This window comes from Drosophila virilis, chromosome 4, assembly GCF_030788295.1.
Source record: "Drosophila virilis strain 15010-1051.87 chromosome 4, Dvir_AGI_RSII-ME, whole genome shotgun sequence".
NCBI lineage: Eukaryota > Metazoa > Arthropoda > Insecta > Diptera > Drosophilidae > Drosophila > Drosophila virilis.
The window spans coordinates 391,127-416,170 of record NC_091546.1 but is presented as its reverse complement, the minus strand read 5'-3'; the positions used below and the strand labels follow the sequence as shown (position 1 = coordinate 416,170).

At 32.4% G+C, this 25,044-nt stretch overlaps 1 protein-coding gene across 2 annotated transcripts in view; it reads right to left on the bottom strand.

Annotated features, from left to right (window-relative positions):
* LOC6635618 (zinc carboxypeptidase) overlaps positions 1 to 25,044 on the bottom strand; it is a 50,004-nt gene that overhangs the window by 1,459 nt on the left and 23,501 nt on the right. The gene's annotated exons all lie outside the window — the stretch shown is intronic.

Below are 25,044 nucleotides of genomic sequence, written 5' to 3'. Positions count from 1 at the left end.
CATTTTGGCCAATTTGGGTCAAAATTTAGATTTTCTATTTTTTGATGCCAGTCGATAGTACTGACCCTTACGAGTCCAAAATGGTATAAAATTTAAAAATCGGACATTATTTGGCCGAGATATTCCAAAGAATCATCAAGAATGATTGACTTTACAAACGAATCGTTTTTGGGTCCACGACTTTTTGAAGCCCACAGATTTTTATGTTGCTTGAATGCCAATTGATAGTGGGGATCCGTACACATTCAAAAAGGTATAATATTTGAAAATCAGACGTTATTTACCCGAGATATTCAAAAAAAATCATCCAAAAAGTTTTAATTTTCAAACCGACCCCGATTTTGATAAAAACCGTGATGTAACCCCTTGCCATTTTGGTCGATTTGGGTCAAAATTTAGATTTTCTATTTTTTGATGCCAGTCGATAGTACTGATCCTTACGAGTCCAAAATGGTATAAAATTTAAAAATCGGACATTATTTGGCCGAGATATTCCAAACAATCATCAAGAAAGGTTTGACTTTACAAACGAATCGTTTTTGGATCCACGACTTTTTGACACCCACCGATTTTTAAGTTGCTTGAATGCCAATTATTAGTAGGGATCCGTACAAATTCAAAAAGGTATAATATTTGAAAATCAGACGTTATTTACCCGAGATATTCAAATAAAAATCATCAAAAAAGTTTTAATTTTCGAGTCGACCCCGATTTTGATAAAAAACGTGATGTAACCCCTTGCTATTTTGGTCGATTTGGGTCAAAATTTAGACTTTCTATTTTTTGATGCCAGTCGATAGTACTGATCCTTACGAGTCCAAAATGGTATAAAATTTAAAAATCGGACATTATTTGGCCGAGATATTCCAAACAATCATCAAGAAAGGTTTGACTTTACAAACGAATCGTTTTTGGATCCACGACTTTTTGACACCCACCGATTTTTAAGTTGCTTGAATGCCAATTATTAGTAGGGATCCGTACAAATTCAAAAAGGTATAATATTTGAAAATTAGACGTTATTTACCCGAGATATTCAAATAAAAATCATCAAAAAAGTTTTAATTTTCGAGCCGACCCCGATTTTGATAAAAAACGTGATGTAACCCCTTGCTATTTTGGTCGATTTGGGTCAAAATTTAGACTTTCTATTTTTTGATGCCAGTCGATAGTACTGATCCTTACGAGTCCAAAATGGTATAAAATTTAAATATCGGACATTATTTGGCCGAGATATTCCAAACAATCATCAAGTAAGGTTTGACTTTACAAACGAATCGTTTTTGGATCCACGACTTTTTGTAAGCCACCAATTTTTAATTTGTTTTAATGCCAATTGATAGTACGGATCCGTACAAATTAAAAACGGCATAATATTTGAAAATCAGACGGTTTTTACCCGAGATATTAAAAACAAATCATCAAAAAAGCTTTAATTTTGGAACCGACCCCGATTTTTATATAAAACGTGATGTAACCCCTTGCCATTTTGGTCGATTTGGGTCAAAATTTAGATTTTCTATTTTTTGATGCCCGTCGATAGTACTGATCCTTACGAGTCCAAAATGGTATAAAATTTAAAAATCGGACATTATTTGGCCGAGATATTCCAAACAATCATCAAGAAAGGTTTAACTTTACAAACGAATCGTTTTTGGATCCACGACTTTTTGACACCCACCGATTTTTAAGTTGCTTGAATGCCAATTATTAATAGGGATCCGTACAAATTCAAAAAGAAATAATATTTGAAAATCAGACGGTATTAACCCGAGATATTCAAATAAAAATCATCAAAAAAGTTTTAATTTTCGAGCCGACCCCGATTTTGATAAAAAACGTGATGTAAACCCTTGCTATTTTGGTCGATTTGGGTCAAAATTTAGATTTTCTATTTTTTGATGCCAGTCGATAGTACTGATCCTTACGAGCCCAAAATGGCATAAAATTTAAAAATCGGACATTATTTGGCCGAGATATTCCAAACAATCATTAAGAAAGGTTTCACTTTACAAACGAATCGTTTTTGGATCCACGACTTTTTGTAAGCCACCAATTTTTAATTTGTTTTAATGCCAATTGATAGTACGGATCCGTACAAATTAAAAACGGCATTATATTTGAAAATCAGACGGTTTTTACCCGAGATATTAAAAAAAAAATCATCAAAAAAGCTTTAATTTTGGAACCGACCCCGATTTTTATATAAAACGTGATGCAACCCCTTGCCATTTTGGTCGATTTGGGTCAAAATTTAGATTTTCTATTTTTTGATGCCAGTCGATAGTACTGATCCTTACGAGTCCAAAATGGCATAAAATTTAAAAATCGGACATTATTTGGCCGAGATATTCCAAACAATCATTAAGAAAGGTTTCACTTTACAAACAAATCGTTTTTGGATCCACGACTTTTTGTAAGCCACCAATTTTTAATTTGTTTTAATGCCAATTGATAGTACGGATCCGTACAAATTAAAAACGGCATTATATTTGAAAATCAGACGGTTTTTACCCGAGATATTAAAAAAAAAATCATCAAAAAAGCTTTAATTTTGGAACCGACCCCGATTTTTATATAAAACGTGATGTAACCCCTTGCCATTTTGGTCGATTTGGGTCAAAATTTAGACTTTCTATATTTTGATGCCAGTCGATAGTACTGATCCTTACGAGTCCAAAATGGTATAAAATTTAAATATCGGACATTATTTGGCCGAGATATTCCAAAGAATCATCAATAAGGTTTTACTTTACAAACGAATCGTTTTTGGATCCACGACTTTTTGTAAGCCACCAATTTTTAATTTGTTTTAATGTCAATTGATAGTACGGATCCGTACAAATTAAAAACGGCATAATATTTGAAAATCAGACGGTTTTTACCCGAGATATTAAAAAAAAAATCATCAAAAAAGCTTTAATTTTGGAACCGACCCCGATTTTTATATAAAACGTGATGTAACCCCTTGCCATTTTGGTCGATTTGGGTCAAAATTTAGACTTTCTATATTTTGATGCCAGTCGATAGTACTGATCCTTACGAGTCCAAAATGGTATAAAATTTAAAAATCGGACATTATTTGGCCGAGATATTCCAAACAATCATCAAGAAAGGTTTAACTTTACAAACGAATCGTTTTTGGATCCACGACTTTTTGACACCCACCGATTTTTAAGTTGCTTGAATGCCAATTATTAATAGGGATCCGTACAAATTCAAAAAGAAATAATATTTGAAAATCAGACGGTATTTACCCGAGATATTCAAATAAAAATCATCAAAAAAGTTTTAATTTTCGAGCCGACCCCGATTTTGATAAAAAACGTGATGTAAACCCTCGCTATTTTGGTCGATTTGGGTCAAAATTTAGATTTTCTATTTTTTGATGCCAGTCGATAGTACTGATCCTTACGAGTCCAAAATGGCATAAAATTTAAATATCGGACATTATTTGGCCGAGATATTCCAAACAATCATTAAGAAAGGTTTCACTTTACAAACGAATCGTTTTTGGATCCACGACTTTTTGTAAGCCACCAATTTTTAATTTGTTTTAATGCCAATTGATAGTACGGATCCGTACAAATTAAAAACGGCATTATATTTGAAAATCAGACGGTTTTTACCCGAGATATTAAAAAAAAAATCATCAAAAAAGCTTTAATTTTGGAACCGACCCCGATTTTTATATAAAACGTGATGTAACCCCTTGCCATTTTGGTCGATTTGGGTCAAAATTTAGATTTTCTATTTTTTGATGCCAGTCGATAGTACTGATCCTTACGAGTCCAAAATGGCATAAAATTTAAAAATCGGACATTATTTGGCCGAGATATTCCAAACAATCATTAAGAAAGGTTTCACTTTACAAACAAATCGTTTTTGGATCCACGACTTTTTGTAAGCCACCAATTTTTAATTTGTTTTAATGCCAATTGATAGTACGGATCCGTACAAATTAAAAACGGCGTTATATTTGAAAATCAGACGGTTTTTACCCGAGATATTAAAAAAAAAATCATCAAAAAAGCTTTAATTTTGGAACCGACCCCGATTTTTATATAAAACGTGATGTAACCTCTTGCCATTTTGGTCGATTTGGGTCAAAATTTAGACTTTCTATATTTTGATGCCAGTCGATAGTACTGATCCTTACGAGTCCAAAATGGTATAAAATTTAAATATCGGACATTATTTGGCCGAGATATTCCAAAGAATCATCAATAAGGTTTTACTTTACAAACGAATCGTTTTTGGATCCACGACTTTTTGTAAGCCACCAATTTTTAATTTGTTTTAATGCCAATTGATAGTACGGATCCGTACAAATTAAAAACGGCATTATATTTGAAAATCAGACGGTTTTTACCCGAGATATTAAAAAAAAAATCATCAAAAAAGCTTTAATTTTGGAACCGACCCCGATTTTTATATAAAACGTGATGCAACCCCTTGCCATTTTGGTCGATTTGGGTCAAAATTTAGATTTTCTATTTTTTGATGCCAGTCGATAGTACTGATCCTTACGAGTCCAAAATGGCATAAAATTTAAAAATCGGACATTATTTGGCCGAGATATTCCAAACAATCATTAAGAAAGGTTTCACTTTACAAACAAATCGTTTTTGGATCCACGACTTTTTGTAAGCCACCAATTTTTAATTTGTTTTAATGCCAATTGATAGTACGGATCCGTACAAATTAAAAACGGCATAATATTTGAAAATCAGACGGTTTTTACCCGAGATATTAAAAAAAAAATCATCAAAAAAGCTTTAATTTTGGAACCGACCCCGATTTTTATATAAAACGTGATGTAACCCCTTGCCATTTTGGTCGATTTGGGTCAAAATTTAGACTTTCTATATTTTGATGCCAGTCGATAGTACTGATCCTTACGAGTCCAAAATGGTATAAAATTTAAAAATCGGACATTATTTGGCCGAGATATTCCAAACAATCATCAAGAAAGGTTTAACTTTACAAACGAATCGTTTTTGGATCCACGACTTTTTGACACCCACCGATTTTTAAGTTGCTTGAATGCCAATTATTAATAGGGATCCGTACAAATTCAAAAAGAAATAATATTTGAAAATCAGACGGTATTTACCCGAGATATTCAAATAAAAATCATCAAAAAAGTTTTAATTTTCGAGCCGACCCCGATTTTGATAAAAAACGTGATGTAAACCCTCGCTATTTTGGTCGATTTGGGTCAAAATTTAGATTTTCTATTTTTTGATGCCAGTCGATAGTACTGATCCTTACGAGTCCAAAATGGCATAAAATTTAAAAATCGGACATTATTTGGCCGAGATATTCCAAACAATCATTAAGAAAGGTTTCACTTTACAAACGAATCGTTTTTGGATCCACGACTTTTTGTAAGCCACCAATTTTTAATTTGTTTTAATGCCAATTGATAGTACGGATCCGTACAAATTAAAAACGGCATTATATTTGAAAATCAGACGGTTTTTACCCGAGATATTAAAAAAAAAATCATCAAAAAAGCTTTAATTTTGGAACCGACCCCGATTTTTATATAAAACGTGATGTAACCCCTTGCCATTTTGGTCGATTTGGGTCAAAATTTAGATTTTCTATTTTTTGATGCCAGTCGATAGTACTGATCCTTACGAGTCCAAAATGGCATAAAATTTAAAAATCGGACATTATTTGGCCGAGATATTCCAAACAATCATTAAGAAAGGTTTCACTTTACAAACAAATCGTTTTTGGATCCACGACTTTTTGTAAGCCACCAATTTTTAATTTGTTTTAATGCCAATTGATAGTACGGATCCGTACAAATTAAAAACGGCATTATATTTGAAAATCAGACGGTTTTTACCCGAGATATTAAAAAAAAAATCATCAAAAAAGCTTTAATTTTGGAACCGACCCCGATTTTTATATAAAACGTGATGTAACCCCTTGCCATTTTGGTCGATTTGGGTCAAAATTTAGACTTTCTATATTTTGATGCCAGTCGATAGTACTGATCCTTACGAGTCCAAAATGGTATAAAATTTAAATATCGGACATTATTTGGCCGAGATATTCCAAAGAATCATCAATAAGGTTTTACTTTACAAACGAATCGTTTTTGGATCCACGACTTTTTGTAAGCCACCAATTTTTAATTTGTTTTAATGTCAATTGATAGTACGGATCCGTACAAATTAAAAACCGCATAATATTTGAAAATCAGACGGTTTTTACCTGAGATATTAAAAAAAAAATCATCAAAAAAGCTTTAATTTTGGAACCGACCCCGATTTTTATATAAAACGTGATGTAACCCCTTGCCATTTTGGTCGATTTGGGTCAAAATTTAGACTTTCTATATTTTGATGCCAGTCGATAGTACTGATCCTTACGAGTCCAAAATGGTATAAAATTTAAATATCGGACATTATTTGGCCGAGATATTCCAAAGAATCATCAAGAAAGGTTTGACTTTACAAACGAATCGTTTTTGGATCCACGACTTTTTGTAAGCCACCAATTTTTAATTTGTTTTAATGCCAATTGATAGTACGGATCCGTACAAATTAAAAACGGCATAATATTTGAAAATCAGACGGTTTTTACCCGAGATTTTAAAAAAAAAATCATCAAAAAAGCTTTAATTTTGGAACCGACCCCGATTTTTATATAAAACGTGATGTAACCCCTTGCCATTTTGGTCGATTTGGGTCAAAATTTAGATTTTCTATTTTTTGATGCCAGTCGATAGTACTGATCCTTACGAGTCCAAAATGGCATAAAATTTAAAAATCGGACATTATTTGGCCGAGATATTCCAAACAATCATTAAGAAAGGTTTCACTTTACAAACAAATCGTTTTTGGATCCACGACTTTTTGTAAGCCACCAATTTTTAATTTGTCTTAATGCCAATTGATAGTACGGATCCGTACAAATTAAAAACGGCATTATATTTGAAAATCAGACGGTTTTTACCCGAGATATTAAAAAAAAAATCATCAAAAAAGCTTTAATTTTGGAACAGATCCCGATTTTTATATAAAACGTGATGTAACCCCTTGCCATTTTGGTCGATTTGGGTCAAAATTTAGATTTTCTATTTTTTGATGCCAGTCGATAGTACTGATCCTTACGAGTCCAAAATGGTATAAAATTTAAAAATCGGACATTATTTGGCCGAGATATTCCAAACAATCATCAAGAAAGGTTTAACTTTACAAACGAATCGTTTTTGGATCCACGACTTTTTGACACCCACCGATTTTTAAGTTGCTTGAATGCCAATTATTAATAGGGATCCGTACAAATTCAAAAAGAAATAATATTTGAAAATCAGACGGTATTTACCCGAGATATTCAAATAAAAATCATCAAAAAAGTTTTAATTTTCGAGCCGACCCCGATTTTGATAAAAAACGTGATGTAAACCCTCGCTATTTTGGTCGATTTGGGTCAAAATTTAGATTTTCTATTTTTTGATGCCAGTCGATAGTACTGATCCTTACGAGTCCAAAATGGCATAAAATTTAAAAATCGGACATTATTTGGCCGAGATATTCCAAACAATCATTAAGAAAGGTTTCACTTTACAAACGAATCGTTTTTGGATCCACGACTTTTTGTAAGCCACCAATTTTTAATTTGTTTTAATGCCAATTGATAGTACGGATCCGTACAAATTAAAAACGGCATTATATTTGAAAATCAGACGGTTTTTACCCGAGATATTAAAAAAAAAATCATCAAAAAAGCTTTAATTTTGGAACCGACCCCGATTTTTATATAAAACGTGATGTAACCCCTTGCCATTTTGGTCGATTTGGGTCAAAATTTAGATTTTCTATTTTTTGATGCCAGTCGATAGTACTGATCCTTACGAGTCCAAAATGGCATAAAATTTAAAAATCGGACATTATTTGGCCGAGATATTCCAAACAATCATTAAGAAAGGTTTCACTTTACAAACAAATCGTTTTTGGATCCACGACTTTTTGTAAGCCACCAATTTTTAATTTGTTTTAATGCCAATTGATAGTACGGATCCGTACAAATTAAAAACGGCATTATATTTGAAAATCAGACGGTTTTTACCCGAGATATTAAAAAAAAAATCATCAAAAAAGCTTTAATTTTGGAACCGACCCCGATTTTTATATAAAACGTGATGTAACCCCTTGCCATTTTGGTCGATTTGGGTCAAAATTTAGACTTTCTATATTTTGATGCCAGTCGATAGTACTGATCCTTACGAGTCCAAAATGGTATAAAATTTAAATATCGGACATTATTTGGCCGAGATATTCCAAAGAATCATCAATAAGGTTTTACTTTACAAACGAATCGTTTTTGGATCCACGACTTTTTGTAAGCCACCAATTTTTAATTTGTTTTAATGTCAATTGATAGTACGGATCCGTACAAATTAAAAACCGCATAATATTTGAAAATCAGACGGTTTTTACCTGAGATATTAAAAAAAAAATCATCAAAAAAGCTTTAATTTTGGAACCGACCCCGATTTTTATATAAAACGTGATGTAACCCCTTGCCATTTTGGTCGATTTGGGTCAAAATTTAGACTTTCTATATTTTGATGCCAGTCGATAGTACTGATCCTTACGAGTCCAAAATGGTATAAAATTTAAATATCGGACATTATTTGGCCGAGATATTCCAAAGAATCATCAAGAAAGGTTTGACTTTACAAACGAATCGTTTTTGGATCCACGACTTTTTGTAAGCCACCAATTTTTAATTTGTTTTAATGCCAATTGATAGTACGGATCCGTACAAATTAAAAACGGCATAATATTTGAAAATCAGACGGTTTTTACCCGAGATTTTAAAAAAAAAATCATCAAAAAAGCTTTAATTTTGGAACCGACCCCGATTTTTATATAAAACGTGATGTAACCCCTTGCCATTTTGGTCGATTTGGGTCAAAATTTAGATTTTCTATTTTTTGATGCCAGTCGATAGTACTGATCCTTACGAGTCCAAAATGGCATAAAATTTAAAAATCGGACATTATTTGGCCGAGATATTCCAAACAATCATTAAGAAAGGTTTCACTTTACAAACAAATCGTTTTTGGATCCACGACTTTTTGTAAGCCACCAATTTTTAATTTGTCTTAATGCCAATTGATAGTACGGATCCGTACAAATTAAAAACGGCATTATATTTGAAAATCAGACGGTTTTTACCCGAGATATTAAAAAAAAAATCATCAAAAAAGCTTTAATTTTGGAACCGATCCCGATTTTTATATAAAACGTGATGTAACCCCTTGCCATTTTGGTCGATTTGGGTCAAAATTTAGATTTTCTATTTTTTGATGCCAGTCGATAGTACTGATCCTTACGAGTCCAAAATGGTATAAAATTTAAAAATCGGACATTATTTGGCCGAGATATTCCAAACAATCATCAAGAAAGGTTTAACTTTACAAACGAATCGTTTTTGGATCCACGACTTTTTGACACCCACCGATTTTTAAGTTGCTTGAATGCCAATTATTAATAGGGATCCGTACAAATTCAAAAAGAAATAATATTTGAAAATCAGACGGTATTTACCCGAGATATTCAAATAAAAATCATCAAAAAGTTTTAATTTTCGAGCCGACCCCGATTTTGATAAAAAACGTGATGTAAACCCTTGCTATTTTGGTCGATTTGGGTCAAAATTTAGATTTTCTATTTTTTGATGCCAGTCGATAGTACTGATCCTTACGAGTCCAAAATGGCATAAAATTTAAAAATCGGACATTATTTGGCCGAGATATTCCAAACAATCATTAAGAAAGGTTTCACTTTACAAACAAATCGTTTTTGGATCCACGACTTTTTGTAAGCCACCAATTTTTAATTTGTTTTAATGCCAATTGATAGTACGGATCCGTACAAATTAAAAACGGCATTATATTTGAAAATCAGACGGTTTTTACCCGAGATATTAAAAAAAAAATCATCAAAAAAGCTTTAATTTTGGAACCGACCCCGATTTTTATATAAAACGTGATGTAACCCCTTGCCATTTTGGTCGATTTGGGTCAAAATTTAGACTTTCTATATTTTGATGCCAGTCGATAGTACTGATCCTTACGAGTCCAAAATGGTATAAAATTTAAATATCGGACATTATTTGGCCGAGATATTCCAAAGAATCATCAATAAGGTTTTACTTTACAAACGAATCGTTTTTGGATCCACGACTTTTTGTAAGCCACCAATTTTTAATTTGTTTTAATGTCAATTGATAGTACGGATCCGTACAAATTAAAAACGGCATAATATTTGAAAATCAGACGGTTTTTACCCGAGATATTAAAAAAAAAATCATCAAAAAAGCTTTAATTTTGGAACCGACCCCGATTTTTATATAAAACGTGATGTAACCCCTTGCCATTTTGGTCGATTTGGGTCAAAATTTAGACTTTCTATATTTTGATGCCAGTCGATAGTACTGATCCTTACGAGTCCAAAATGGTATAAAATTTAAAAATCGGACATTATTTGGCCGAGATATTCCAAACAATCATCAAGAAAGGTTTAACTTTACAAACGAATCGTTTTTGGATCCACGACTTTTTGTAAGCCACCAATTTTTAATTTGTTTTAATGTCAATTGATAGTACGGATCCGTACAAATTAAAAACCGCATAATATTTGAAAATCAGACGGTTTTTACCTGAGATATTAAAAAAAAAATCATCAAAAAAGCTTTAATTTTGGAACCGACCCCGATTTTTATATAAAACGTGATGTAACCCCTTGCCATTTTGGTCGATTTGGGTCAAAATTTAGACTTTCTATATTTTGATGCTAGTCGATAGTACTGATCCTTACGAGTCCAAAATGGTATAAAATTTAAATATCGGACATTATTTGGCCGAGATATTCCAAAGAATCATCAAGAAAGGTTTGACTTTACAAACGAATCGTTTTTGGATCCACGACTTTTTGTAAGCCACCAATTTTTAATTTGTTTTAATGCCAATTGATAGTACGGATCCGTACAAATTAAAAACGGCATAATATTTGAAAATCAGACGGTTTTTACCCGAGATATTAAAAAAAAAATCATCAAAAAAGCTTTAATTTTGGAACCGACCCCGATTTTTATATAAAACGTGATGTAACCCCTTGCCATTTTGGTCGATTTGGGTCAAAATTTAGATTTTCTATTTATTGATGCCAGTCGATAGTACTGATCCTTACGAGTCCAAAATGGCATAAAATTTAAAAATCGGACATTATTTGGCCGAGATATTCCAAACAATCATTAAGAAAGGTTTCACTTTACAAACAAATCGTTTTTGGATCCACGACTTTTTGTAAGCCACCAATTTTTAATTTGTCTTAATGCCAATTGATAGTACGGATCCGTACAAATTAAAAACGGCATTATATTTGAAAATCAGACGGTTTTTACCCGAGATATTAAAAAAAAAATCATCAAAAAAGCTTTAATTTTGGAACCGATCCCGAGTTTTATATAAAACGTGATGTAACCCCTTGCCATTTTGGTCGATTTGGGTCAAAATTTAGATTTTCTATTTTTTGATGCCAGTCGATAGTACTGATCCTTACGAGTCCAAAATGGTATAAAATTTAAAAATCGGACATTATTTGGCCGAGATATTCCAAACAATCATCAAGAAAGGTTTAACTTTACAAACGAATCGTTTTTGGATCCACGACTTTTTGACACCCACCGATTTTTAAGTTGCTTGAATGCCAATTATTAATAGGGATCCGTACAAATTCAAAAAGAAATAATATTTGAAAATCAGACGGTATTTACCCGAGATATTCAAATAAAAATCATCAAAAAGTTTTAATTTTCGAGCCGACCCCGATTTTGATAAAAAACGTGATGTAAACCCTTGCTATTTTGGTCGATTTGGGTCAAAATTTAGATTTTCTATTTTTTGATGCCAGTCGATAGTACTGATCCTTACGAGTCCAAAATGGCATAAAATTTAAAAATCGGACATTATTTGGCCGAGATATTCCAAACAATCATTAAGAAAGGTTTCACTTTACAAACGAATCGTTTTTGGATCCACGACTTTTTGTAAGCCACCAATTTTTAATTTGTTTTAATGCCAATTGATAGTACGGATCCGTACAAATTAAAAACGGCATTAATATTTGAAAATCAGACGGTTTTTACCCGAGATATTAAAAAAAAAATCATCAAAAAAGCTTTAATTTTGGAACCGACCCCGATTTTTATATAAAACGTGATGTAACCCCTTGCCATTTTGGTCGATTTGGGTCAAAATTTAGATTTTCTATTTTTTGATGCCCGTCGATAGTACTGATCCTTACGAGTCCAAAATGGTATAAAATTTAAAAATCGGACATTATTTGGCCGAGATATTCCAAACAATCATCAAGAAAGGTTTAACTTTACAAACGAATCGTTTTTGGATCCACGACTTTTTGACACCCACCGATTTTTAAGTTGCTTGAATGCCAATTATTAATAGGGATCCGTACAAATTCAAAAAGAAATAATATTTGAAAATCAGACGGTATTTACCCGAGATATTCAAATAAAAATCATCAAAAAAGTTTTAATTTTCGAGCCGACCCCGATTTTGATAAAAAACGTGATGTAAACCCTTGCTATTTTGGTCGATTTGGGTCAAAATTTAGATTTTCTATTTTTTGATGCCAGTCGATAGTACTGATCCTTACGAGTCCAAAATGGCATAAAATTTAAAAATCGGACATTATTTGGCCGAGATATTCCAAACAATCATTAAGAAAGGTTTCACTTTACAAACGAATCGTTTTTGGATCCACGACTTTTTGTAAGCCACCAATTTTTAATTTGTTTTAATGCCAATTGATAGTACGGATCCGTACAAATTAAAAACGGCATTATATTTGAAAATCAGACGGTTTTTACCCGAGATATTAAAAAAAAAATCATCAAAAAAGCTTTAATTTTGGAACCGACCCCGATTTTTATATAAAACGTGATGTAACCCCTTGCCATTTTGGTCGATTTGGGTCAAAACTTAGACTTTCTATATTTTGATGCCAGTCGATAGTACTGATCCTTACGAGTCCAAAATGGTATAAAATTTAAATATCGGACATTATTTGGCCGAGATATTCCAAAGAATCATCAAGAAAGGTTTGACTTTACAAACGAATCGTTTTTGGATCCACGACTTTTTGTAAGCCACCAATTTTTAATTTGTTTTAATGCCAATTGATAGTACGGATCCGTACAAATTAAAAACGGCATAATATTTGAAAATCAGACGGTTTTTACCCGAGATATTAAAAAAAAAATCATCAAAAAAGCTTTAATTTTGGAACCGACCCCGATTTTTATATAAAACGTGATGTAACCCCTTGCCATTTTGGTCGATTTGGGTCAAAATTTAGATTTTCTATTTTTTGATGCCAGTCGATAGTACTGTACTTATCCTTACGAGTCCAAAATGGCATAAAATTTAAAAATCGGACATTATTTGGCCGAGATATTCCAAACAATCATTAAGAAAGGTTTCACTTTACAAACAAATCGTTTTTGGATCCACGACTTTTTGTAAGCCACCAATTTTTAATTTGTCTTAATGCCAATTGATAGTACGGATCCGTACAAATTAAAAACGGCATTATATTTGAAAATCAGACGGTTTTTACCCGAGATATTAAAAAAAAAATCATCAAAAAAGCTTTAATTTTGGAACCGACCCCGATTTTTATATAAAACGTGATGTAACCCCTTGCCATTTTGGTCGATTTGGGTCAAAATTTAGATTTTCTATTTTTTGATGCCAGTCAATAGTACTGATCCTTACGAGTCCAAAATGGTATAAAATTTAAAAATCGGACATTATTTGGCCGAGATATTCCAAACAATCATCAAGAAAGGTTTGACTTTAGAAACGAATCATCAAGAAAGGTTTGACTTTACGAATCGTTTTTGGATCCACGACTTTTTGACACCCACCGATTTTTAAGTTGCTTGAATGCCAATTATTAATAGGGATCCGTACAAATTCAAAAAGGTATAATATTTGAAAATCAGACGTTATTTACCCGAGATATTCAAATAAAAATCATCAAAAAAGTTTTAATTTTCGAGCCGACCCCGATTTTGATATAAAACGTAATGTAACCCCTTGCCATTTTGGTCGATTTGGGTCAAAATTTAGATTTTCTATTTTTTGATGCCAGTCGATAGTACTGATCCTTACGAGTCCAAAATGGTATAAAATTTAAAAATCGGACATTATTTGGCCGAGATATTCCAAACAATCATCAAGAAAGGTTTGACTTTACAAACGAATCGTTTTTGGATCCACGACTTTTTGACACCCACCGATTTTTAAGTTGCTTGAATGCCAATTATTAGTAGGGATCCGTACAAATTCAAAAAGGTATAATATTTGAAAATCAGACGTTATTTACCCGAGATATTCAAATAAAAATCATCAAAAAAGTTTTAATTTTCGAGCCGACCCCGATTTGTTTTATATAAAACGTGATGTAACCCCTTGCCATTTTGGTCGATTTGGGTCAAAATTTAGACTTTCTATATTTTGATGCCAGTCGATAGTACTGATCCTTACGAGTCCAAAATGGTATAAAATTTAAATATCGGACATTATTTGGCCGAGGTATTCCAAAGAATCATCAAGAAAGGTTTGACTTTACAAACGAATCGTTTTTGGATCCACGACTTTTTGTAAGCCACCAATTTTTAATTTGTTTTAATGCCAATTGATAGTACGGATCCGTACAAATTAAAAACGGCATAATATTTGAAAATCAGACGGTTTTTACCCGAGATATTAAAAAAAAATCATCAAAAAAGCTTTAATTTTGGAACCGACCCCGATTTTTATATAAAACGTGATGTAACCCCTTGCCATTTTGGTCGATTTGGGTCAAAATTTAGATTTTCTATTTTTTGATGCCAGTCGATAGTACTGATCCTTACGAGTCCAAAATGGCATAAAATTTAAAAATCGGACCTTATTTGGCCGAGATATTCCAAACAATCATTAAGAAAGGTTTCACTTTACAAACAAATCGTTTTTGGATCCACGACTTTTTGTAAGCCACCAATTTTTAATTTGTTTTAATGCCAATTGATAGTACGGATCCGTACAAATTAAAAACGGCATTATATTTCAAAATCAGACGGTTTTTACCCGAGATATTAAAAAAAAAATCATCAAAAAAGCTTTAATTTTGGAACCGACCCCGATTTTTATATAAAACGTGATGTAACCTCTTGCCATTTTGGTCGATTTGGGTCAAAATTTAGATTTTCTATTTTTTGATGCCAGTCGATAGTACTGATCCTTACGAGTCCAAAATGGCATAAAATTTAAAAATTGGACAATATTTGGCCGAGATATTCCAAACAATCATTAAGAAAGGTTTCACTTTACAAACGAATCGTTTTTGGATCCACGACTTTTTGTAAGCCACCAATTTTTAATTTGTTTTAATGCCAATTGATAGTACGGATCCGTACAAATTAAAAACGGCATTATATTTGAAAATCAGACGGTTTTTACCCGAGATATTAAAAAAAAAATCATCAAAAAAGGCTTTAATTTTGGAACCGACCCCGATTTTTATATAAAACGTGATGTAACCCCTTGCCATTTTGGTCGATTTGGGTCAAAATTTAGATTTTCTATTTTTTGATGCCAGTCGATAGTACTGATCCTTACGAGTCCAAAATGGTATAAAATTTAAATATCGGACATTATTTGGCCGAGATATTCCAAAGAATCATCAAGAAAGGTTTGACTTTACAAACGAATCGTTTTTGGATCCACGACTTTTTGTAAGCCACCAATTTTTAATTTGTTTTAATGCCAATTGATAGTACGGATCCGTACAAATTAAAAACGGCATAATATTTGAAAATCAGACGGTTTTTACCCGAGATATTAAAAAAAAAATCATCAAAAAAGCTTTAATTTTGGAACCGACCCCGATTTTTATATAAAACGTGATGTAACCCCTTGCCATTTTGGTCGATTTGGGTCAAAATTTAGATTTTCTATTTTTTGATGCCAGTCGATAGTACTGTACTTATCCTTACGAGTCCAAAATGGCATAAAATTTAAAAATCGGACATTATTTGGCCGAGATATTCCAAACAATCATTAAGAAAGGTTTCACTTTACAAACAAATCGTTTTTGGATCCACGACTTTTTGTAAGCCACCAATTTTTAATTTGTCTTAATGCCAATTGATAGTACGGATCCGTACAAATTAAAAACGGCATTATATTTGAAAATCAGACGGTTTTTACCCGAGATATTAAAAAAAAAATCATCAAAAAAGCTTTAATTTTGGAACCGACCCCGATTTTTATATAAAACGTGATGTAACCCCTTGCCATTTTGGTCGATTTGGGTCAAAATTTAGATTTTCTATTTTTTGATGCCAGTCAATAGTACTGATCCTTACGAGTCCAAAATGGTATAAAATTTAAAAATCGGACATTATTTGGCCGAGATATTCCAAACAATCATCAAGAAAGGTTTGACTTTAGAAACGAATCATCAAGAAAGGTTTGACTTTACGAATCGTTTTTGGATCCACGACTTTTTGACACCCACCGATTTTTAAGTTGCTTGAATGCCAATTATTAATAGGGATCCGTACAAATTCAAAAAGGTATAATATTTGAAAATCAGACGTTATTTACCCGAGATATTCAAATAAAAATCATCAAAAAAGTTTTAATTTTCGAGCCGACCCCGATTTTGATATAAAACGTAATGTAACCCCTTGCCATTTTGGTCGATTTGGGTCAAAATTTAGATTTTCTATTTTTTGATGCCAGTCGATAGTACTGATCCTTACGAGTCCAAAATGGTATAAAATTTAAAAATCGGACATTATTTGGCCGAGATATTCCAAACAATCATCAAGAAAGGTTTGACTTTACAAACGAATCGTTTTTGGATCCACGACTTTTTGACACCCACCGATTTTTAAGTTGCTTGAATGCCAATTATTAGTAGGGATCCGTACAAATTCAAAAAGGTATAATATTTGAAAATCAGACGTTATTTACCCGAGATATTCAAATAAAAATCATCAAAAAAGTTTTAATTTTCGAGCCGACCCCGATTTGTTTTATATAAAACGTGATGTAACCCCTTGCCATTTTGGTCGATTTGGGTCAAAATTTAGACTTTCTATATTTTGATGCCAGTCGATAGTACTGATCCTTACGAGTCCAAAATGGTATAAAATTTAAATATCGGACATTATTTGGCCGAGGTATTCCAAAGAATCATCAAGAAAGGTTTGACTTTACAAACGAATCGTTTTTGGATCCACGACTTTTTGTAAGCCACCAATTTTTAATTTGTTTTAATGCCAATTGATAGTACGGATCCGTACAAATTAAAAACGGCATAATATTTGAAAATCAGACGGTTTTTACCCGAGATATTAAAAAAAAATCATCAAAAAAGCTTTAATTTTGGAACCGACCCCGATTTTTATATAAAACGTGATGTAACCCCTTGCCATTTTGGTCGATTTGGGTCAAAATTTAGATTTTCTATTTTTTGATGCCAGTCGATAGTACTGATCCTTACGAGTCCAAAATGGCATAAAATTTAAAAATCGGACCTTATTTGGCCGAGATATTCCAAACAATCATTAAGAAAGGTTTCACTTTACAAACAAATCGTTTTTGGATCCACGACTTTTTGTAAGCCACCAATTTTTAATTTGTTTTAATGCCAATTGATAGTACGGATCCGTACAAATTAAAAACGGCATTATATTTCAAAATCAGACGGTTTTTACCCGAGATATTAAAAAAAAAATCATCAAAAAAGCTTTAATTTTGGAACCGACCCCGATTTTTATATAAAACGTGATGTAACCTCTTGCCATTTTGGTCGATTTGGGTCAAAATTTAGATTTTCTATTTTTTGATGCCAGTCGATAGTACTGATCCTTACGAGTCCAAAATGGCATAAAATTTAAAAATTGGACAATATTTGGCCGAGATATTCCAAACAATCATTAAGAAAGGTTTCACTTTACAAACGAATCGTTTTTGGATCCACGACTTTTTGTAAGCCACCAATTTTTAATTTGTTTTAATGCCAATTGATAGTACGGATCCGTACAAATTAAAAACGGCATTATATTTGAAAATCAGACGGTTTTTACCCGAGATATTAAAAAAAAAATCATCAAAAAAGGCTTTAATTTTGGAACCGACCCCGATTTTTATATAAAACGTGATGTAACCCCTTGCCATTTTGGTCGATTTGGGTCAAAATTTAGATTTTCTATTTTTTGATGCCAGTCGATAGTACTGATCCTTACGAGTCCAAAATGGCATAAAATTTAAAAATCGGACATTATTTGGCCGAGATATTCCAAACAATCATTAAGAAAGGTTTCACTTTACAAACAAATCGTTTTTGGATCCACGACTTTTTGTAAGCCACCAATTTTTAATTTGTTTTAATGCCAATTGATAGTACGGATCCGTACAAATTAAAAACGGCATTATATTTGAAAATCAGACGGTTTTTACCCGAGATATTAAAAAAAAAATCATCAAAAAAGCTTTAATTTTGGAACCGACCCCGATTTTTATATAAAACGTGATGTAACCCCTTGCCATTTTGGTCGATTTGGGTCAAAATTTAGACTTTCTATATTTTGATGCTAGTCGATAGTACTGATCCTTACGAGTCCAAAATGGTATAAAATTTAAATATCGGACATTATTTGGCCGAGATATTCCAAAGAATCATCAAGAAAGGTTTGACTTTACAAACGAATCGTTTTTGGATCCACGACTTTTTGTAAGCCACCAATTTTTAATTTGTTTTAATGCCAATTGATAGTACGGATCCGTACAAATTAAAAACGGCATAATATTTGAAAATCAGACGGTTTTTACCCGAGATATTAAAAAAAAATCATCAAAAAAGCTTTAATTTTGGAACCGACCCCGATTTTTATATAAAACGTGATGTAACCCCTTGCCATTTTGGTCGATTTGGGTCAAAATTTAGATTTTCTATTTTTTGATGGCAGTCGATAGTACTGATCCTTACGAGTCCAAAATGGCATAAAATTTAAAAATCGGACATTATTTGGCCGAGATATTCCAAACAATCATTAAGAAAGGTTTCACTTTACAAACGAATCGTTTTTGGATCCACGACTTTTTGTAAGCCACCAATTTTTAATTTGTTTTAATGCCAATTGATAGTACGGATCCGTACAAATTAAAAACGGCATTATATTTGAAAATCAGACGGTTTTTACCCGAGATATTAAAAAAAAATCATCAAAAAAGCTTTAATTTTGGAACCGACCCCGATTTTTATATAAAACGTGATGTAACCCCTTGCCATTTTGGTCGATTTGGGTCAAAATTTAGATTTTCTATTTTTTGATGCCAGTCGATAGTACTGATCCTTACGAGTTCAAAATGGTATAAAATTTAAAAATCGGACAATATTTGGCCGAGATATTCCAAACAATCATCAAGAAAGGTTTCACTTTACAAACGAATCGTTTTTGGATCCACGACTTTTTGTAAGCCACCAATTTTTAATTTGTTTTAATGCCAATTGATAGTACGGATCCGTACAAATTAAAAACGGCATTATATTTGAAAATCAGACGGTTTTTACCCGAGATATTAAAAAAAAAATCATCAAAAAAGCTTTAATTTTGGAACCGACCCCGATTTTTATATAAAACGTGATGTAACCCCTTGCCATTTTGGTCGATTTGGGTCAAAATTTAGATTTTCTATTTTTTGATGCCAGTCGATAGTACTGATCCTTACGAGTCCAAAATGGCATAAAATTTAAAAATCGGACATTATTTGGCCGAGATATTCCAAACAATCATTAAGAAAGGTTTCACTTTACAAACGAATCGTTTTTGGATCCACGACTTTTTGTAAGCCACCAATTTTTAATTTGTTTTAATGCCAATTGATAGTACGGATCCGTACAAATTAAAAACGGCATTATATTTGAAAATCAGACGGTTTTTACCCGAGATATTAAAAAAAAAATCATCAAAAAAGCTTTAATTTTGGAATCGACCCCGATTTTTATATAAAACGTGATGTAACCCCTTGCCATTTTGGTCGATTTGGGTCAAAATTTAGACTTTCTATATTTTGATGCCAGTCGATAGTACTGATCCTTACGAGTCCAAAATGGTATAAAATTTAAATATCGGACATTATTTGGCCGAGATATTCCAAAGAATCATCAAGAAAGGTTTGACTTTACAAACGAATCGTTTTTGGATCCACGACTTTTTGTAAGCCACCAATTTTTAATTTGTTTTAATGCCAATTGATAGTACGGATCCGTACAAATTAAAAACGGCATAATATTTGAAAATCAGACGGTTTTTACCCGAGATATTAAAAAAAAATCATCAAAAAAGCTTTAATTTTGGAACCGACCCCGATTTTTATATAAAACGTGATGTAACCCCTTGCCATTTTGGTCGATTTGGGTCAAAATTTAGATTTTCTATTTTTTGATGCCAGTCGATAGTACTGATCCTTACGAGTCCAAAATGGTATAAAATTTAAAAATCGGACATTATTTGGCCGAGATATTCCAAACAATCGTCAAGAAAGGTTTGACTTTACAAACGAATCGTTTTTGGATCCACAACTTTTTGACACCCACCGATTTTTAAGTTGCTTGAATGCCAATTATTAGTAGGGATCCGTACAAATTCAAAAAGGTATAATATTTGAAAATCAGACGTTATTTACCCAAGATATTAAAAAAAATCATCAAAAAAGCTTTAATTTTGGAACCGACCCCGATTTTTATATAAAACATGATGTAACCCCTTGCCATTTTGGTCGATTTGGGTCAAAATTTAGATTTTCTATTTTTTGATGGCAGTCGATAGTACTGATCCTTACGAGTCCAAAATGGCATAAAATTTAAAAATCGGATATTATTTGGCCGAGATATTCCAAACAATCATTAAGAAAGGTTTCACTTTACAAACGAATCGTTTTTGGATCCACGACTTTTTGTAAGCCACCAATTTTTAATTTGTTTTAATGCCAATTGATAGTACGGATCCGTACAAATTAAAAACGGCATTATATTTGAAAATCAGACGGTTTTTACCCGAGATATTAAAAAAAAAATCATCAAAAAAGCTTTAATTTTGGAACCGACCCCGATTTTTATATAAAACGTGATGTAACCCCTTGCCATTTTGGTCGATTTGGGTCAAAATTTAGATTTTCTATTTTTTGATGCCAGTCGATAGTACTGATCCTTACGAGTCCAAAATGGTATAAAATTTAAAAATCGGACATTATTTGGCCGAGATATTCCAAACAATCGTCAAGAAAGGTTTGACTTTACAAACGAATCGTTTTTGGATCCACGACTTTTTGACACCCACCGATTTTTAAGTTGCTTGAATGCCAATTATTAGTAGGGATCCGTACAAATTCAAAAAGGTATAATATTTGAAAATCAGACGTTATTTACCCGAGATATTAAAAAAAATCATCAAAAAAGCTTTAATTTTGGAACCGACCCCGATTTTTATATAAAACATGATGTAACCCCTTGCCATTTTGGTCGATTTGGGTCAAAATTTAGATTTTCTATTTTTTGATGGCAGTCGATAGTACTGATCCTTACGAGTCCAAAATGGCATAAAATTTAAAAATCGGACATTATTTGGCCGAGATATTCCAAACAATCATTAAGAAAGGTTTCACTTTACAAACGAATCGTTTTTGGATCCACGACTTTTTGTAAGCCACCAATTTTTAATTTGTTTTAATGCCAATTGATAGTACGGATCCGTACAAATTAAAAACGGCATTATATTTGAAAATCAGACGGTTTTTACCCGAGATATTAAAAAAAAATCATCAAAAAAGCTTTAATTTTGGAACCGACCCCGATTTTTATATAAAACGTGATGTAACCCCTTGCCATTTTGGTCGATTTGGGTCAAAATTTAGACTTTCTATATTTTGATGCCAGTCGATAGTACTGATCCTTACGAGTCCAAAATGGTATAAAATTTAAATATCGGACATTATTTGGCCGAGATATTCCAAAGAATCATCAAGAAAGGTTTCACTTTACAAACGAATCGTTTTTGGATCCACGACTTTTTGTAAGCCACCAATTTTTAATTTGTTTTAATGCCAATTGATAGTACGGATCCGTACAAATTAAAAACGGCATTATATTTGAAAATCAGACGGTTTTTACCCGAGATATTAAAAAAAAAATCATCAAAAAAGCTTTAATTTTGGAACCGACCCCGATTTTTATATAAAACGTGATGTAACCCCTTGCCATTTTGGTCGATTTGGGTCAAAATTTAGATTTTCTATTTTTTGATGCCAGTCGATAGTACTGATCCTTACGAGTCCAAAATGGTATAAAATTTAAAAATCGGACATTATTTGGCCGAGATATTCCAAACAATCGTCAAGAAAGGTTTGACTTTACAAACGAATCGTTTTTGGATCCACGACTTTTTGACACCCACCGATTTTTAAGTTGCTTGAATGCCAATTATTAGTAGGGATCCGTACAAATTCAAAAAGGTATAATATTTGAAAATCAGACGTTATTTACCCAAGATATTAAAAAAAATCATCAAAAAAGCTTTAATTTTGGAACCGACCCCGATTTTTATATAAAACATGATGTAACCCCTTGCCATTTTGGTCGATTTGGGTCAAAATTTAGATTTTCTATTTTTTGATGGCAGTCGATAGTACTGATCCTTACGAGTCCAAAATGGCATAAAATTTAAAAATCGGACATTATTTGGCCGAGATATTCCAAACAATCATTAAGAAAGGTTTCACTTTACAAACGAATCGTTTTTGGATCCACGACTTTTTGTAAGCCACCAATTTTTAATTTGTTTTAATGCCAATTGATAGTACGGATCCGTACAAATTAAAAACGGCATTATATTTGAAAATCAGACGGTTTTTACCCGAGATATTAAAAAAAAAATCATCAAAAAAGCTTTAATTTTGGACCGACCCCGATTTTTATATAAAACGTGATGTAACCCCTTGCCATTTTGGTCGATTTGGGTCAAAATTTAGATTTTCTATTTTTTGATGCCAGTCGATAGTACTGATCCTTACGAGTCCAAAATGGTATAAAATTTAAAAATCGGACATTATTTGGCCGAGATATTCCAAACAATCGTCAAGAAAGGTTTGACTTTACAAACGAATCGTTTTTGGATCCACGACTTTTTGACACCCACCGATTTTTAAGTTGCTTGAATGCCAATTATTAGTAGGGATCCGTACAAATTCAAAAAGGTATAATATTTGAAAATCAGACGTTATTTACCCGAGATATTAAAAAAAATCATCAAAAAAGCTTTAATTTTGGAACCGACCCCGATTTTTATATAAAACATGATGTAACCCCTTGCCATTTTGGTCGATTTGGGTCAAAATTTAGATTTTCTATTTTTTGATGGCAGTCGATAGTACTGATCCTGACGAGTCCAAAATGGCATAAAATTTAAAAATCGGACATTATTTGGCCGAGATATTCCAAACAATCATTAAGAAAGGTTTCACTTTACAAACGAATCGTTTTTGGATCCACGACTTTTTGTAAGCCACCAATTTTTAATTTGTTTTAATGCCAATTGATAGTACGGATCCGTACAAATTAAAAACGGCATTATATTTGAAAATCAGACGGTTTTTACCCGAGATATTAAAAAAAAAATCATCAAAAAAGCTTTAATTTTGGAACCGACCCCGATTTTTATATAAAACGTGATGTAACCCCTTGCCATTTTGGTCGATTTGGGTCAAAATTTAGGGATCCGTACAAATTCAAAAAGGTATAATATTTGAAAATCAGACGTTATTTACCCAAGATATTAAAAAAAATCATCAAAAAAGCTTTAATTTTGGAACCGACCCCGATTTTTATATAAAACATGATGTAACCCCTTGCCATTTTGGTCGATTTGGGTCAAAATTTAGATTTTCTATTTTTTGATGGCAGTCGATAGTACTGATCCTTACGAGTCCAAAATGGCATAAAATTTAAAAATCGGACATTATTTGGCCGAGATATTCCAAACAATCATTAAGAAAGGTTTCACTTTACAAACGAATCGTTTTTGGATCCACGACTTTTTGTAAGCCACCAATTTTTAATTTGTTTTAATGCCAATTGATAGTACGGATCCGTACAAATTAAAAACGGCATTATATTTGAAAATCAGACGGTTTTTACCCGAGATATTAAAAAAAAAATCATCAAAAAAGCTTTAATTTTGGAACCGACCCCGATTTTTATATAAAACGTGATGTAACCCCTTGCCATTTTGGTCGATTTGGGTCAAAATTTAGATTTTCTATTTTTTGATGCCAGTCGATAGTACTGATCCTTACGAGTCCAAAATGGTATAAAATTTAAAAATCGGACATTATTTGGCCGAGATATTCCAAACAATCGTCAAGAAAGGTTTGACTTTACAAACGAATCGTTTTTGGATCCACGACTTTTTGACACCCACCGATTTTTAAGTTGCTTGAATGCCAATTATTAGTAGGGATCCGTACAAATTCAAAAAGGTATAATATTTGAAAATCAGACGTTATTTACCCGAGATATTAAAAAAAATCATCAAAAAAGCTTTAATTTTGGAACCGACCCCGATTTTTATATAAAACATGATGTAACCCCTTGCCATTTTGGTCGATTTGGGTCAAAATTTAGATTTTCTATTTTTTGATGGCAGTCGATAGTACTGATCCTTACGAGTCCAAAATGGCATAAAATTTAAAAATCGGACATTATTTGGCCGAGATATTCCAAACAATCATTAAGAAAGGTTTCACTTTACAAACGAATCGTTTTTGGATCCACGACTTTTTGTAAGCCACCAATTTTTAATTTGTTTTAATGCCAATTGATAGTACGGATCCGTACAAATTAAAAACGGCATTATATTTGAAAATCAGACGGT